The sequence below is a fragment of the Gorilla gorilla genome, chromosome 5, assembly GCF_029281585.2.
Source record: "Gorilla gorilla gorilla isolate KB3781 chromosome 5, NHGRI_mGorGor1-v2.1_pri, whole genome shotgun sequence".
NCBI classification, from domain to species: domain Eukaryota; kingdom Metazoa; phylum Chordata; class Mammalia; order Primates; family Hominidae; genus Gorilla; species Gorilla gorilla.
The window spans coordinates 188,076,344-188,091,800 of NC_073229.2; the positions used below are offsets into that span (position 1 = coordinate 188,076,344).

Genomic DNA, 15,457 nt, shown 5'->3' on the forward strand with positions numbered 1-15,457 from the left:
ATAAACCCTACACAGGCAAAAGCAATTAATATTTGCTTTGAATTTCAGAGATGGCTGGTTCCATGGAGCCCTAGCACCCTTATCAGAGAAGGGCGATGCCACCATCACAAACCTCCCCTGATAAGAGGAAGAGATGGGTTTGCCATTACCCTGAGCACAGAAGGCAGTTTCCCTGGAATTCTAATGCATTGCAATGAGGCTTAACATATCAATTTTTAAAAAATGGTCATGTGTCTGTTTGAAAACAAACCTGAGAGTTAGCTGTATATAAATGCACACGCGTCATCTATTTCTAATACCCACACTCGCTTTATTTCTAGGTTTCCTTTTTCTGCCCCCTCCTTTTTGGTGCATATTTAACACTCACGTTATTGCAAAGCAGCCTGGGATGAGCCACTTAGGACCGTCTTGGCTCCCATTACACTTACGTCTCTTAGTTAAGGATGCTAATTCTCCTCGCAACTCCTCATCTGCCTCTGTACTCCTCTGGATTCTTAAGGCGATGCTAATCAGTTCTCGCTCCACAGCTGTCTCCCACCCCTCATGGTGACGGTGGGGACTTTCCTGCACCACGGCAATCCCTCAAATCTGCCTCCCTCCCTGTCCTCCCATCCATTTGGCTTCTCTTCAACCAGGACTTCTCGTGGGCTAACTGCCTGAAGTCCAGATTCCCCTGTTCAACTGCTTGCCAAGACTTCGCGCCAAGCCATTCGTGCTGGGTGCTCTGGAGAATGAATGAGGGAAGGAACCGAGCAGGCCTGCTTTGTTGTGTTGTAGTTGGGTCGCTTGACAGCGCCGTGTGTGAGGCAGGAGGGCACGTGGGCAAGCTGGGACATCATCACAGCCTCCCTCCCACGGCCTGGCACCCCTTCATCCCACAGAGGCCAGAGTCCCCACTCGCAAATGCCTGGCCCAGCACATGCTGCAAAGAGGCCGTGGGTAGTTTCCTCTGGAAGCAATTCATTCTCTCATTGCTGTCTGGGGTTTCCTCCCTCTGAATGTTCTGATTTTTCACCGCACCACAAGCCTCAACACGGCACGCGCCAGGTGCCCCAGGCTTCCCCCGGCTGCGCCTTCCTTGCTGTGAGTGCCACAGCAGCCTGTGCTCCTCCAGGCCATGGCTGCAAAAAGGGAAAGGGAGAAAAAAGATTCGAGTTTGTCACAGTGGAACCCAAAGCTTGGTAGTCGGATGACATCCCCATAATTGAAGTATTTATGTGTCTAAATATTTCACTGTCGTCGGCAAGTAAACACGAGGTGCGTGTGGGTGAATCTTTCACACCCAGGCAGCCGCCTACTCAGGCGGGCCCACACTTGTAACCTTGTGGCTTTTCTTGGAACACTGGAAGGATTTTCTCTCCTTGAGTTCCCATTAATTTAAATCAAAACTAAAGTTCACAGTGTCTCTCTTCTGCTGGTGACATTTTCCACTTCACACATTGTCAACCTCATTTAACACGTTGCTACTCGGCTGCGGTCACCTCCATGGGAACGGCACACCCAAACAGCAGCAGCTTTTCTTCCTGCCCTTCAGACTCCTCTCTCCCTCCCACCTCCTCCTCCTCCCTCCTCCTCCCTCCCCGCAGCCCTAATCCAGGCAGGAATTCGGGCCTGCGAGGCCCTGCCCACCGTGGCGGTCGGGGATGTCCAGCCCTGGTCTCTGTTCTCCAGGGCGTTTCCACGGGACCCAGGTGTCAGAAATGCCTCACAATAAAATGAACCTAAACAACGTATCCCTGTGGTGGAGTGGTCCCTGGAAGGCAGGAGAGAAAGGCCAGATGGAACACTGAACAAGGGAGAGGAGTAGGCGATGATCCCCAGATGAAGGGTGACTGATTGTCCTCGGGCCAAGTTAGGGCTAGAGTAATATTCGGTTGTGATGTCTGGATACATATTTAAAAATACAACTACTGTTGGCTGGGTGTGGTGGCTCACGCTCGTAATCCCAGCACTTTGGGAGGCTGAAGCAGGTGGATCACTGGAGGCCAGGAATTTGAGACCAGCCTGGCCAACATGGCAAAACCATGTCTCTACTAAAAATACAAAAATTAGCCAGGCTGGTGGCATACGCCTGTAATGCCAGCTACTTGGGAGGCTGAAGCACTAGAATTGCCTGAGCCCAGGAGGCGGAGGTTGCAGTGAGCCAAGATTGTGCCACTGCACTCCAGCCTGGGCAACAAAATTCAGATTTCTAGCTTCTCTGTAAAGACGGATCTGCCAGCTCAGGCCTGCGTTTCCTTGTGGCCTTTGCTGGGCCTGCACTCCCGACGCGCTGCCCTCCTCGCAGCCTTCGCTCTGTTGCGGACCTGAGCGTTTCACTTTTTGCCAGTCAAGCCGCGTGCTGCCACCTGCACAGAAGCTACAGGAAAGGCCTGCACACTCAGACTACTTGATCCAGGCCCATTTCATTGCATGCTTGGGTTACGTATGTAGCCTTTGCATACTTACCCTAATACAAGAAGGCAGGCTTTAGGAAGGAGTCTGGGTTTCCTTCATAAAGTCAAATATCCCACCAAGAGCAGCATTCAACAGAAACACTCCATGGCAGGTGCTAGTGTGGCTCCGGCCTCTCTCTCCCTCACCAGGATGCTGGTTCTGTGGGGCAGGGGCTTGGTCTCAACTGTTGCCACACCACCAGAGACTGGGCACGGAGAGGGCCACGCTTGTCTGAAATGTCAAGTAAATGAGAATACAACAGAGAATACGAAGGGTCTCTTTTCTTCAGGTGGACGTCTAAATCCGAATCAGAAGACGGGAGGAATTTTTCCAGCTGAGATCAGAATGAGAAGGGGTGGCCCGGCACAGCAGGAGCAAAGGCAGAGAGGTTGGAGAGCATGGGCTATGCGGGGAATTGCATGGTTTGCAGAATGGTTGGAGGGATCAGAGGTAGAGGAACGGGGCTGCCAGTGAAGAGAGAGAGAGACCGAAAACTTAGGCAGGAGCAGGATCGTGGAGGACGCCTCAGTTATTTTAGGGGGTTTGGAATGGGTCCCTGGGAAGGTGACGGGTAACAGTGAGAAGCCGAGGAGGCACAGCAGGAGAGAAATAACCTCCAGAGCCAGGACGGAACAGAGAAGAAAGACATCTTTTCATTTCTTTCTTTTTTTTTTTTTTGAGATGGAGTCTCACTCTGTCACCCAGGCTAGAGTGCAGTGGCGCGATCTCAGCTCACTGCAACCTCCACCTCCCAGGTTCAAGCGATTCTCCCACCTCAGGCTCCCGAGTAGCTGGGACTACAGGCGCACACCACCATGCCTGGGTAACTTTTTTGTATTTTTTTGGTAGAGATGGAGTTTCTTCATGTTGGCAGGCTAGTCTTGAACTCCTGACCTCAGGCGATCTCCCAGCCTTGGCCTCCCAAAGTGCTGGGATTACAGGCATGAGCCATGGCACCAGGCTGGAAAGACGTCTTTTCAGCATCCAGGGGTGGAACAGGCAGCCCCTCTGGAGGGCTGAGGGGAGACCTGCCTCTGAGTGGAGTCAGTCTGCAGTTAGGACTGGAAGTGGGAGAAATGCCAGCTCTGGAATCAGACAGCCTGGGTTTCAATGGCAGCTCTCATACTTGTCTGATCTTGGGAAAAATCCTTAACTTCTCAGAGCCTTGATATTCTCATTTGCAAAATGAGAAAAATGATACTAACCGTGTATGGTGGTTGTGTAAATTTTGTGAAAGCAGTTCTACGAACAAGGCCTTGACAGCAGTGGTGAGAAGTGAATAGATTGGAGTCGTTGCCTGCAATGGCTGCCATGATGTGAGTCATAGCAGACCTGCAGTAGACCTTCTAGTACCTAGAAGGCAAGAAAACTTCTGTTCCTTGAATTCAGTGAAGATGCCTGACCAGACAGGAAATTGAGGCCCAAGGAATACTTCCAAAAACTTGTCTTTACAGAGTGGGATAGAAATGCATTAAGGCAAATGTGTCTGCTAGGTCAGCTGTCATGAAGAACCACAGACTGGGTGGTTGAATTAACAGCAGTTTACTGTCCCCATTCAGGAGGCTGAAGTCCAGGATCAAGGTGTCAGCAGGGCTGGTTCCTTGCAAGGCTGTGAGGCGGAATCTGTTCTAGGCCTCTCCTCTGGCTTCTGGTGGTAGCCTTGGGTGATCCTTGGCTTGTGTGCCCGTGCCCATTACCCTCATCTCAGCCTTCATCTTCACTTGGTGTTCTCCCTGTGAGTGCTTGTGTCCAAGTTATTTTTTTTTTGAGACGGAGTCTAACTCTGTCACCCAGACTGGAGTGCAGTGGCACGATCTTGGCTCACTGCAAGCTCCACCGCCTGGGTTCATGCCATTCTTCTGCCTCAGCCTCCCTAGTAGCTGGGACTGCAGGTGCCCGCCACCACGCCTGGCTAATTTTTTGTATTTTTTTTTAGTAGAAATGGGGTTTCACCATGTTCGCCAGGATGGTCTTGATCTCCTGACCTTGTGATCCACCTAACTCGCCTCCCAAAGTTCTGGGATTACAGGCGTGAGCCACCACGCCCAGCCCAAAGTACCTTTTTTTTTGAGACAGAGTCTTGCTCTGTCGCCCAGGCTGGAGTGCAGTGGCACGATCTTGGCTCACTACAAGCCCTGCCTCAGGGGTTCACGCCATTCTCCTGTCTCAGCCTCCAGAGTAGCTGGGACTACAGGCGCCCACCACCACACCCGGCTAATTGTTTTGTATTTTTAGTAGAGACGGGGTTTCACTGTATTAGCCAGGATGGTCTTGATCTCCTGACCTCGTGATCTGCCCACCTCGGCCTCCGAAAGTGCTGGGATTACAGGCGTGAGCCACTGCGCTTGGCCCAAAGTTCCCATTTTTATAGGGAAACCAGTAATATTGGATTAAGGTCCACTTTAAGGACCTCACCTTAACTATATTAATTATAATAATCATAATTAATTAATTGTATCTGCAATGACTGTATTTCCATATAAGGACATACTCTGAGTTGCTGGGGGTTAGGACTTCAACATAGGAATTTTGGGGGGATACGATGCAACCCATAATAGCAAATGTCGTGAATAAAACTGTAAAAAGCACCCCTCCTTTTTCCCTAACAAATGAAGGCTTTGTCACTTGGTTTTCTGTCTTCTCTCCACCCTGGTTCTGCCGTCTTCCTGGGTGCCTTCAGCATGTGCTTGATGGCCTGTCCTTTTGGTGCCCCGACCATGTGGCCACTCCCCCACTTCGTCATGTGTCCCCCACCCCGCCCCACCAACTTGATGCAGTGTCATTGCCAAGATTCTTAATATGCATGTTCTCTCTCTTGCTACACATTTTTTTTTAACCTTTCCAGCTGCCTGATCAGCTACTTCCACTAAAACCATCTCTGGCCCTCGGAACCCCCTGTTCATTCATTCTTTAACCTTTTCCTCATCCATTGGTCTCTCCTTATTTCTCTCCATATGTACCTTAGGTTCCTTGGTTCCTCAACATTAGGTCTTACCAAATCATCTCCCTGTCCCTCGGCAAATTTGTCAAAACCCCAACTCTGGACGAACTCAACAATACATTTTCTCTGTACCTGTACCCAGGTATCCCAGGAGGTCAGAGAAAACCACACAATAGGGCAGATAAGAATCCTGATAAACTCATAAGATACCAGCCTTGAATGGGGGCTCCATCCTGCCGAGCAATGCTACCGTATTTCCCTGGCCAGGATGTTCTCCTGTGTGCTTAATGACTATTTTGAACTTTCTTTACTATTTTGGAAATTCTAAAGCCTCATCAATACCTGTCTTCTCAGAAGAGAACCCTGTTTCTTTTCTAAGAGAATTAAAGCATTTAGACTAGAACCCTTCAATGTTCTGCTCCCAAATCAATATACCTGACTGAATACCTCATTCCTTCCTCCCAGCCTCATTCCCTCTCTTTGCACTTAGAGGAGGTGTTTGTGTTCTTGGCAGAGCCTCATCTTTCTGTCTGTGTTCTGGATTGCATCTCCTCCCACTTCTGAGAGATGTCTCAATATTGATTATTCTTTCCTGCTCTAAATTTCCCCCCTCCCAGTTCATTCCTATCATCATTTCTATATGCTTGAGCTTCTACCATATTTATAGAAGAAATGAATTTCTCTTAATCTCATATTTGTCTTTCAGTTACCACCTGATCTCTTTTTTCTTCTACACCAAATTCCTTGAAAGAAGTGTATACAATAATCAGCCGAGTATTTCTTTTTAGCTACTAAAACATGTGATTTATTCTACCCACATATAAGGGTTACATTTTCATAGCTGAGTTTTAAAAAATTGTGGTGAAATACACATAACAAAAAATTTTACCATCATAACTATTTTTGAGTAAACAGTTCAGCCGTATTAAGTGTATTCACATTACTGTGCAACTGATCTCCGGAATTCTTTTCATCTTGCAGAACTGAAACTCTATACCCATGAAGCAGCAAGTTTCCATTCCCCATTTCTCCAGCCCCTGGCAGCCACCATTCTGCTGTCTCTCTCTGATTTGACTGCTCTGGATACTTCATGTAAATGGACTCTTACAGTATTTGTCTTTTTGTGATTGGCTTATTTCACTTAGCTTAATGTCCTCAAGGCTCATCCGTGTTGTGGCATGTGTCAGAGTTTTCTTTTTTGGAGCTAATATTCCATAGTAGTGTACACACACACACACATACACACACACACACACACATACTTTGGAGCTAATATTCCATAGTAGTGTACACACACACACACACTTCTTTTCTTTTCTTTTTTTTTTTTTTTTTGAGATGGAGTCTCACTCTGTCGCCCAGGCTGGAGTGAAGTGGTGCCAGGGCTCACTGCAAGCTCCGCCTCCCAGGTTCACACCATTCTCCTGCCTCAGCCTCCCGAGTAGCTGGGACTACAGGCGCTCACCACCACGCCTGGCTAATGTTTTGTATTTTTAGTAGAGATGGGGTTTCACTGTCTTAGCCAGGATGGTCTTGATCTCCTAACTTTGTGATCCTTCCGCCTCAGCCTCCTCAAGTGCTGGGATTACAGCGTGAACCACCGTGCCCGGCTGTATATACACTACATTTCTACATTTTGTGTATCCATTCGCTCATCAGTGATGGACACTTGGGTTGCTTCTGTCTTTTTGCTATTGTGAATAGTGCTGCTGTGAACATGGATGTACACATATCTCTTCAGGGCCTTGCTTTTAATTCATTTGGGTACACACCCAGAAGTGGGATTACTGGATTATGTGGTAATTCTATTTTTAATGTTTTAGGAAGTTCCGTACTGTTTTCATAGTAACTATACAATTTTACATTCCCACAAACAGCACTTAAAGATTCTAATTTCTCTACATCCTTGCTAACAGTTATTATTTCGTATTTCTCTCTTTTTCCAGTAGTGGCCATTCTAATGGGATAAAGTGGTATCTCACTGTGGTTTTGATTTGCAGTTCCCTAATGATTAGTGGTATTGAGCATCTTTTCATGTGCTTGTTAGCTATTTGTATATCTTCTTTGCAGAAATATCTATTCTTTGTTCATTTGTTAATTGGGTCTTTTGTTCTTTTTTTGTTGAGCGTAACTAGCCCAATTTTTTCATTTCCTCTTCACTCCTCAATGCATTCAACTTTGTATCCTGCTAATGTCATATTAACAAAATAGTAGGTATCTCCACATCATCATGTGTGATGGGCATTTTCAGCCTTCATTTCATACTCTCAGCATTTGACCTGGCTGATCTCTCCTTTCCTTCTCCCCACTGGCTTCACTGATGGCAGCTGACTTCCCCCCATGGCCCTGCCTTCTTTTCAGGCTGCTCTTCCTGCTTGTCCTCTTCAGCAGACTTCTCCATCCTGTTCTCCTCCACAGTTTGCTCTCAGGTCTCCTTCACACTCTGCTCTTGCCTGGAGATCTCACCCTTGCTCATGGCTGTTGCCAGCTACAAGTGCCATTTGCATTCCAATGACTCCAAACTTTAAATTTGTAGATCAGCTTGCTTCTCTGAATTCCAGATGCAAATGATCTCATTGCCCATTAACATTCCCACTTGCACTTCTTAAGGACACTCTTCATGTTCAAACCTAAACCTTTGGTCTGTCTCTGAAAGCTGCTCCTCCTTGATTTCACACATCAGTAAAAGGCACTGTTATCTGCCTGGTCACCAGGACCCTCAGACTATGACCTCTTTCTCTTCCTCCTTTCGTTTCCATGTCCTGAGGATTTCAACTCTTAAATATATGGAATACCTCTTACATACATCCACTTTTATCAACTCCTGTCCGTCTGTCAGAGGCGTTTGAACCAGAGCTACTCCGTCTTGAATAGGGGCTGGGTAAAATAAGGCTGAGACCTACTGGGCTGCATTCCCAGACGGTTAAGGCATTCTTAATCATAGGATGAAATAAGGGGTCAGCACAAGATACAGGTCATGAAGACCTTACTGATAAAATAGATTGCAGTAAATGAGCTGGCCAAATCCCATCAAAACCAAGATGGCGATGATAGTGACCTCTGGTCGTCCTCACTGCTACACGCCCACCAGCGCCATGATCGTTTACAAATGCCATGGCAACATCAGGAAGTTACCCTATATGGTCTAAAAAGGGCGGCATGAATAATCCATCCGTTGTTTAGAGTATCATCAAGAAATAACCATAAAAATGGGCATCCAGCAGCCCTCGGGGCTGCTTTACCTGTGGAGTAGCCATTCTTTTACCTTTACTTTCTTAATAAACTTGCTTTCACTTTACTCTGTGGACTCGCCCCCCAATTCTTTCTTGCGTGGGGTCCAAGAGCCCTCTCTTGGGGTTTGGTCAGGACCCCTTTCCTGTAACACATCCTCGTTACTGCCACGTGCATCTTATTGCCTTCTAGCTCCGCTCCCCATATGCGTGCTTTTATTTTTTATACTCCACATAGAGCAATCTCTTTAAAATATACTCTGGATTATCTTGACCCACTGTTTACAATCGTGTATGTATGGGCTTCCCTAGGTTCTCAAAGAGCAGTGATGTGGCCCCAGGGGGTGGGAACAAGGGGAGAACAGAAGAGGTGTGTTAATCAAGTTTATCTTAAAGCTGCCTCCTTACATATTTAAGTTCAGCCTAAAGGTTTTTCTGTACATCGTGAACTATAACAAGTGGAGGTGTAAAGCAACAATAGCCCACACCTGTGCCAGTTACTGAGTTTTGGCCAAATGTAGCCAACTGTTTGAACCAAGTTCAAATAAGGCTAACGGCAACCTGTAACCAATCCAGCTGTTTTTATACCTCACTTCCAATTTCTGTACATCATTTCCTTTTTTTTTTTTTTTGTCTGTAAATCTTTTTTGACCATGTGGCTGCTCTGGAGTCTCTAAATCTACTGTGATTCTGGGGGCTGCCCATTCACAAATTGTTCATTGCTCAGTTATAAACTCCTTTAAATTTAATTCGGCTGACATTTTTCTTTTAACAGGTGGAAGACTGAAGGTCTGAAGAGTGGGAAGACCCAGGAGCAGGCAAGGCCAGGAAGATAGGAGGCAAATCAAGAAAGAGAAGGAAACTGAAGCTAGTGGGAAGTGCTTCAAGTTGGAGATGATGCTGAGATGGCCAAAAAGTGAGAGGTGGAAAACATTTGGAGTGAGTTAAGGAGAGAACGCGAGGCAAGGAAGTGAAGCCGAGTGAGTTGGGGAGTGGGATGCAGGGGCCTTTGGCCACCCCAGGCTTTTTCTATGTGAACATTCTGAGACTGATTCTGATTTTTTTTCCCCTCCCAAATTGCTCTCTTTTCCTTTCTTCACCTACTTACTCCCTGGTCATCCTTCCTTTGGGTCAGTGAAGTTGCTGGTTCTTTAGGGAACACTTCTTTGATTGCTGAAGCTAATAGTCTCTCCCTGCGGTTGCTGGTTGTTTCCAATAGTTGACTAGTTTTCTTCTCCAGCACTTACCAGTACACAGCCAGTCACTCTGGTTGCTCACTGTCTTCCTTCTTCCTGACTGTCAGCTCACAGGAATGCAGAGCCCTTACTTGTTTTACTCACCACTGCATCCCAAGGATATAGCAGAGTGCCTGGCACAGGGTAGGTGCTGAATAAATATTCGTTAAATGATTGATTGGAGGAAAAAACCACCATCCTCCATGGTAAACATTTACTTTACTTTTCCATACTTCTAAAAGTATAATCTAGAGGTTCAGTGACTCCTGCAAATAAACAGAAAAGAGCACAGAGGGTGGCGATAGGACCACTGATAATAGGAGCTGGAAGTAGAAGACATCTTTTTTCAGAAGTTGAAGACTTGTACTTCCATAACCTTGGCAGATTAGGATATGTCAATTACCCTCCAATCCAACCTCCTATATAGAGCCACACACTGGTTTCCTAGCCTTTTATGTATTGAAAAGATGTTATCCTATAAATTTTCTTCTTTTCCAATGTGTTCTATAAATATCCACTAAAATACTTTAATTGCAAGAAAGTTAGATATTTGAAGTTATATCCATGTTTCATTTCTGTGGAAAACAACACAGAAAATATTACCCAAGTATAACTGGGCACCATGGCTCCAATATTTTCTCATTATCAGCTCAAATAAACACACCTTAGAATAAAAAAGTCATGTAAAGCAATTCAAATATTTAACTTCATCTGTCAAGGAAATATCAGGAGGGTGGTTGGGAGTACATTCTTGATGCACAGCAGGAATCTTTTACACTTCTTTCTCCCCATTTCTGCCCCTCTCGGTATCCTCCACAGGGAGAGCAGCTGCTGCCTGAAACTCACTCTCTCTGCATTTTTCCTTTCCAGTGCCTCAAAACTGCCTACCACCTGGTACTTGGCAGTGCAGCACTTTGCTCAGGGGGATGGGTCTCTGTCTCTCTGCCGTCCTGTTTTTCTTTTTTCCCGTCAATTATTCTTTGCCTTTTCCATAGATCAAGAAGAAGGTGATGTGTACTCATGTACGTTAAAAACTCCTGTCTCCATTGCCTATGAACAGCAGCATCAAACCACTATGCAGAAATAGCATGAATTTATAGCTAGAATAGGAAAGTTCAAACTTGGAAACAACCATTGTAGTTTACCAGTTGGGTTTTGAAGTTTTTTCTCTCAGATCTGTTGCTTACTAGCAATGTGAACTAGGTAGCAAATTACCCTCTCTTGAAATGTTAGCAGATTCACTTGTGAAATGAAGTTAGTGATGAAGGCCAAGGTAGGGATAGCCATGCAGTTCTGTTTCTCCTTATCTCATCATCTCACTTTCCCAGGGAGATCTTTAATCTTGGAAATTAGCACTCTCTGGTCACGTGGTGAAAGTGGGTTGGGAGAAAGATGCATGCAAGGAGCAGTGCTTCTACCCCACCCAGTTATCATGAGCTTTGAGTGAGAGGGTTCATGTAGAGTGTTTAGGATGGTTTTTGACACACAGTGAGAGCCCATGAACGTGAGCTGTCTGTCTCCTCTGTCCCTCGTCCTTTTTAGACCCCCTCACCCGCTGCATTGTCTTCTCCTCTGTCATTGCAGAGGCAGTCAAGCATATTAGTTCACCCATTCTTCCATCAGCTTTGAACTAGGGCTTATAATATTCATTTTGCAGTTGAAGACATGGAGGAAGAAAGGAAAATGAGGAGAAGAGACAGAGACAAGAGGAATGAAGTGCTCCTGTGATCAGTTTTCCTCATTTCATTTTTTCTTTGAGTTGAGAGGGTCAGCTCACTTTCTGCCTCCACTTTCCTTGAAAATTCCAATGAACAACCCTATTCTATATTTTCAGGCTCAGAGTGTGCACCAAGTTAGATGAGTCTTGATCCTGAAGGATTAACATGAAACAAGCTGGCAAATAGAATATAGATTAATGGGGTCCAACCATACCATTGAATATGATTAATGGAATCGGGGAATTTGGTTGATGGAATGAGATCTCCCAAACCTTCTTACATGTGGGAGATGACTAAGTGAATTAGTTTCCTAGGACTGCCGTGACTAAATACTGTAAACTGGATGGCTTAAACAACAGTACTTTATTTTTCAGTTTTGGATGCAGACAGCCCAAGACCAAGATAAGATTCTGGAAGAATTGGTTTCCTTTGCGGATGCTCTCCTAGGTCTTTTTTTTTTTTTTTTTTGGAATCTTGCTATTCGCCTGCCTCAGGCTCCCGAATAGCTAGGATTACAGGCACCTGCTATCATGCCTGGCTAATTTTTGTATTTTTGTAGAGACGGGGTTTCATCATGTTGGCCATGCTGGTCTTGAACTCCTGATTTCAGGTGATTCGCCCACCTCGGCTTCCCAAAGTGTTGGGATTACAGGCGTGAACCACCACACCTGGCCTCTCCTAGGTTTTTAAATGACTGCATTCTTCCTGCCTCTTCACACAGTCACCCTGTCTGTCTGTGTGTGACAGGATCTGCTGTCTCTCTGTCTGTGTCCTAATCTCCTCTTCCTATAAGGATTCCAGTTGGATTGGACTAGGGACCTCACGTAGGACCTCATTTTAACATAATTACCTCTTTAATACCCTGTCTCCAAATACGCTCACCTTCTGAGGTGCTGGGGGTTAGGGCCTCAAAATATGAATTTGCGGGAAGGGGAAATATAGCTTAGCCTATAACAACTATAGGGCCAAAATATATTTTGTTAGCCTATTAATGTGTGAACATTTTTGATATGTAAAGAAGCTCACACTTTGGGAGACCAAGGCAGGCTGATCACGAGGTCAGGAGATGAAGACCATCCTGGCTAACATGGTGAAACCCCGTCTCAACTAAAAATACAAAAAAGTTAGCCAGGCTGGTGGCGGGCGCCTGTAGTCCCAGCTACTCGGGAGGCTGAGGCAGGAGAATGGCATGAACCCCGGAGGCAGAGGTTGCAGTGAGCCGAGATCGTGCCACTGCACTCCAGCCTGGGTAACAGAGTGAGATTCCATCTCAAAAAAAAAAAAAAAAAAAAAAAAAGAAATAAAAAATAAAAAAGAAGCTCAATGTTTTTAATGCAACAGACCCTGCGGAAGGTCAGTAACACCAGTGTGAACCCAAGTCACATCCCAGAGAATTGCAATCACCTTTGCTGTATGCCTCTTAGGGCATTGTGGAAAGGGAGACTCACTAATGTTCATTTTGGTTATGATTTAATAATGAACCGGTGATGGATTACTAGCTCATAAAGTCAACTCAGAAAGTTGAACTTGGGGTGATTTTTTTCTGAGTGTGAATTTTGTAAGCATGACTTGAGAGGGAAACCAACAATGTTTAAAAGAGAATAAATGCTATTTTCTGAATCCAATTTAAAGAAAGGGAAGTAGCCCTGTGTTTAAAGCAGAATTATCTTGAATCCACAGCATATTCTAAGGCCAGAATGTTTACAAGTGCTTTGGCCTTAATGTGTTCAAGAATTGTTTGACACCATCTCTGTAAGAACCTTTGGATATTTTTTCAAAGTCCTCAAGCTATTTTATTTCCGTAGAGTACTATTTCACAGTGACATAAGCTGTTTGAGGTTGGATATTTTCTGCTTCTAGTTTTCTCTTTGAAAGCAAAAACTAGAAGCCTCGGAGCTCAAATTGTTCTGAAAGGCAGAGAGTCCCAAGTGTGAGGGCCAGGGGTGCACGTGACCTCCTGTGTTCCTCTGTCAGCAGGTTTGGACCAGAAGGAAGACCAAGGTGTGGATAGCCATGCAGTTGTGTCTGCTTGTCTCATCGTCTCACTTTCATGGGAAGCTCTTTAATCTTGGAGTTCAGCACTCTCCGGTCATGTGGTGAAAGTGGGTTGGAGCAAAGATGAATTAGAGGAGTGCTGCTTCTATTGAGGATAGGAGGCATGAGTTTAAGGGGCAAGTTCCATTCTTCCCTGAAGCAGCAACCTACACCAAGGTAGAGATGACCACCTGTCTCTGGTTCTTCTTGGCCCCACTGTTTGGACTCTTGGCTTCTTAAGAAGATGATTTCTCCCAGATGAAATTCTTGTCGGCATTTAGTTGTATTAAAAGTCATTTTTGGTGCTAGTGGATGAAGCCTTTTCCTTTAAAAATAATAGCCAGGTTAGTCCAATTGTGAGAGTTCTAAAGTTATTTTGAGCCTTCTGTAATGACTTTACAATAAATAGTTTAAATAAAGGTAAAGGACTCTGAAAAGAATACTCGAATTGAATGAATTTTTTTATGACGTATCCTGGATGGCATCCCCCATGACTCTAGAGCTGGCCCCAAGCTCTTCCTTCTCTCCACCTGATAGCTGATGGATCTTCCTCTGTTTATGACTTTACTTACTGTCTGTCATGGGAAACACTGCCTCTCTCTCCTGACTTATTCTCAGTTCCTCAGTCTCATTCAGCCTAATCCTTGAAGCAAAGGATGGCTTATCCTGGATGATCTTGGATGATCTTTCCCCAATATAATTAATATAGAAAGCCTGAGAGTTCATCTAGGTGATGTCTAAGGCATTATTTAGCTCTAAAATATCTATAATCCGTTTTCTCATCTTCATAAGGCGCTTCTCTATTTTCTCCCATAAGGGCAATATAAACCTTCCATCCACTCATCACTCAAAGTAGTATCAGTGTTCTTTGACTGTTTTTTGGGCTTCTTTATCTCTTATGTGCCGCCAAATGCTCCCAAGATGGTTTTCTATAGCACATATCTTTGTTTTCTTTAGTTTTAAGGCAATGAAAGTTCTACAACATTTTCAAACTATGTAAGTCTCCAATATCTCAGTAAGCAAAGCATTTGGCAAGTCCCAGTATTTAAGAGAGTTTGTAAAGTGTGTTCTAAATGTTTCCTTGTTTCTCTTTTACCCTATACTAGGTAAGCAATTATTTTTGCTATCCTTTCATCATTCGTCTCCTTTCGTGGGCCCCCTGAGGCTTGTGGCCAGACATTACAGAGGTGGTTTCTCCGAATGATAGCCTGTAGACAGTCAGCGTTTCCCTGGGAGGGGCTGTATTCTCTTTACAATCCAAACAACCAACCCAGAATAAAATCTCAGCAATGTTTCTGGCCTATAAACAGCATGCCTTCTTCGGTTCACTTCCTGACACCTCCCCAGGCTGTTTGGGTTTTTGCAAACATCCTCACTGGCTGCAGGAAGGGTGGGATGAAACTGTTTAGTTGTTCAAGGAGTACAGAAGTCTCATCAGTCAGCAGCTCCTGAAAGAACCAGGGCCAGAAAGAACAGGCACTCCAGAGGGCACGAGACAAGGAGCAGAACGAAGACAGAAGCAAAGATGAAAGAAGATAGGAGCAAAGGGTAGATCTGGAAAGGTTTAGCAGAAGCCATTGTGTTTCTTTTCTAACAGGTTTGTTCTTGTACAGCCATTAAAATTAGTAGCACAAGCATGCTCAAAACAGCCTGTTATCCACGTTTCTGTGTTTAGCTCAGTCTAGCAAAATTGTAAAAGTCACTTTGCCAGACTTCCGTAGGTGGTATCACTTCAAGAGAAAATGGCCAAGCCTTTTTCTCAGGTGGGGTAGACCCTTGGTTTAGATCATTAAGTAGGGCTTTGTGGCTGTCAAGAACTGGGCTGATGTGAGAGCATATCATATCATGGATGAGAGTACAGGA

General features: G+C 45.1%; 1 long non-coding RNA gene across 2 annotated transcripts in view; it reads left to right on the forward strand.

Annotated features, from left to right (window-relative positions):
- LOC109027206 (uncharacterized) overlaps positions 1-13,943 on the forward strand; it is a 93,779-nt gene extending 79,836 nt beyond the window's left edge. Inside the window, exons 3-4 of one of the 2 annotated variants that reach the window (XR_008680530.2) lie at positions 9,383-9,587; positions 13,538-13,943. This is a non-coding gene — a long non-coding RNA (uncharacterized lncRNA). The remainder of the gene's footprint in view (positions 1-9,382; positions 9,588-13,537) is intronic. The other variant, XR_002006312.3, reaches the window with a different exon arrangement.
- The last annotated feature ends 1,514 nt before the right edge of the window (positions 13,944-15,457 follow it).